A 3,176-nucleotide genomic window follows, 5' to 3' on the forward strand; every position below is an offset into this window, starting at 1 on the left:
GAATCAGGGTCAGAGTTAGAATCAGGGTCAGTTAGAATCAGGGTCAGAGTTAGAATCAGGGTCAGAGTTAGAATCAGGGTCAGAGTTAGAATCAGGGTCAGAGTTAGAATCAGGGTCAGAGTCAGAATCAGGGTCAGAGTTAGGAGTCAGTCCTCCTTAAGGTTAAACACATTTAATGCAGATAAATTTGACGTTCTGCTGTTTCTGTGGGAATATCTCTGCAGCTGAGATAATACACTGCTCAAAAAAATAAAGGGAACACTCAAATAACACATCCTAGATCTGAATGAATGAAATATTCTCATTGAATACTTTGTTCTGTACAAAGTTGAATGTGCTGACAACAAAATCACACAAAAATCATCAATGGAAATCAAATTTATTCACCAATGGAGGCCTGGATTTGGAGCCACACACAAAATTAAAGTGAAATGTTCCCTTTATTTTTTTGAGCAGTATATATAGATATATTCACTCTTTCTAACAGCTCCACCTTTATTCAACAGAAAGTTTATAAAACAGCCAAATAAATTAGATAAATTAATTGAGGGAACGCTGAGTTTGCTAAACATGTTCAAAATTAGCAGAAGTGATAAACAAAAATTAGTTTCCCTATTCAGTAGAAACGTGTCCATCATTGACATATTCTCAGATTATTTTACTTCAGATTTTGATGAGTTTTTAAAATTATTTTTCTAGTGATGTTTTAGGGTTCTGTACTAAAGGAAAACGTAAAACTGGACCTGGTGATGGGAATGGGGCTGATCCATAAAGTCCTTCTTGGTTTTGGTTCAGTTAGAGAGCGATCAGTATGAACAGAAACAGGATCATTAGCAGAGATACAGCTCTATGTCATCAACATACTGAATTTCAGCTCCAATAGATCAGAAATTAAAGTGGGGTGTAACATGAAGCCCTGAGGAACTCCACCACCCTAAATGAAAACTTTCAAAAGTTTCACAATTATTAGAAACATGATGCTAAAACAAAAACACTTGGTAAATCATAAGAGATTAAATAAGTCATAAAAGTCACCAGAAACAACAAAATAATTCACTAAGAGCTTTTAAAAAAGCTTTTGGTTTGGTCCAGATCTGTCTGCCTGTTAATGTAGCTCCAACATTGTCAGCTTCATCTAAAACTGTTTCCTGTTCTGGTTGATCAAAAGTTTGGAGCAACTCAGGACTAACAGGAGGTAAAATATGAGAAGAATAAAGACGGAGAAACCACCAGAAACAAGAAATCAGTTCAATAAAAACTCTTAAAATCAGTTTCTAGAACTTCTCAATGAAAATCAGATCATCCAGGATGGAAACGGCAGAAAAGACGAACAGATGTAGAAAATAACTCACAGCTCTTCACCTTTCATCTGAATCCAGCCTGTTTCATTCTCTTCCATCACCTTTTACCTCCACATCATTCCAACTTTGCTCAGATATGATCAACAAAAGTTGATCAAAGTGCCACAGTGGAGCCGACCAACCGGGCCCAACCTTTCCAAACCCAGTCATTTGGAGACAAACAAGCTGCAGGTCGGCCTGAAGAAAGGTGAAACCAGGGGAACTTTATATTTTAAAAACACGACGTGTTGTTTTCTTCTGTTGGCCGTTGACCCAATCCGGACTTCAGTCACTCTGTGTTTTCTCTTCTGCTGATACCAGATGTTTGTTCCTGGTAGCAGCAACTCAGCGCTGGTCAAGGAGAAAAGCCAAAAGTTACATAACCGACCCAAAGAGTCCAAATGATGGACTAAATGAAAAAAATGACCAGAAATAAGCAGAACAGGGTGGAGAGGAATGGATGGATGTAAATGAACACAGATTAAAATGTTTGCCAAACATTTAATGGACTCATGTTGGCATGTTCTCCTTGAGCTGGTTTTCTGGTATGTGGCTGTTAACATCTAACTTTCATCATCCTGAAGTGAAAACCAGAACCGAGGCTCTCATCAGGTGAGTTATGGGGGCGGAGCTTCCCGTCATGTCTGCAGGTCTGAGGAGTTCAGGTCCGAACATGAGGCGGGCGGAACCCTGAAGGGTTTCCTCTCCTTCACTTCAGATTAAACTGCAAACAGCAGATTAAACTGCAAACGGCAGATTAAAGGTTCATCTGTCTGAAAGCTCCAAACAGCAAAATTCATCATTTTAAAAGAATCTGTGCGCTTTTAATGCTTTTCTGGTAACATGCATGCTTTATACAGCAGATCAGCAGCTGTGCAGAGAGAAACCGTGTTTCCCATTAAAGAGGCATTTTATCCAGCAGTGGAAAAAGCCAGAGCCTCACAGAGGGAAGAGCCTGGTATGCAGTGAACACTTCACACCAAACAACCCAGAGAATGCATTTTACTGCCAACTTATCACAATATGTAGCTCAAACTTGCAACACTTCATGTTTTCAGGGTCAGGTTAAAGGATTTTTTATTTGTTTGAACAGAGATTAAACACAGATCATTAAAGGGTTCATGGATTGTTGACTTTGGTGTTTGTCCAAATGACTCAGTTATGTAACGTTTCAGATCATCAGCTGGGCTCTATTTATGGTTTTAACACCAATAAATGCATGTTTGTACTAAAAAATCATGACATAATGAGATTATCTTCACTAATTATTTTTACATTTTGGACTCGGAGCAGAATCAGCGTTCGGCATAAGTCCTGCGTCTCTTCCTGCTGCAGCTGAATGACCTCCATTGTTCTGCACAGACACGCCCTTCATCACACCTGCAGCTCGGCCAGGTGAAAACAATCACACATCATTTCCCAACGTAGCATGACTCAGGCCAGGCAGGCTGCCGTCATCCAGCAAACATTCAGAGTAAATATCTGCATCATGAGGCGTCAGATTCATCAACTCTGACCGACTTCTTTAATGGACCCGAGGATCCGTGTCAAACCAAATCACAGCAGAGAACAAGGAAGTCAAAATGTTCATGAAACTTAAATGTAGTTAATTTTTATTTTAATTTGATGCATTTTATACAGAAAACCAAATAAACACATCAGAAGACAGAACGACAAAAGAGAGTTTAGAGATTTCTTCTTTTTCTGGTTTTTGTGCTACCAAGCTGACAGCTAGCTGCTACCAAGCTAACAGCTAGCTGCTACCAAGCTAACAGCTAACTGTGAACGGTAGTTATACTAACATTCACAGTAAAGTTGAAGTTCTGACAAACAGAG

This window comes from Poecilia formosa, unplaced genomic scaffold, assembly GCF_000485575.1.
Source record: "Poecilia formosa unplaced genomic scaffold, Poecilia_formosa-5.1.2 Scaffold216, whole genome shotgun sequence".
NCBI lineage: Eukaryota > Metazoa > Chordata > Actinopteri > Cyprinodontiformes > Poeciliidae > Poecilia > Poecilia formosa.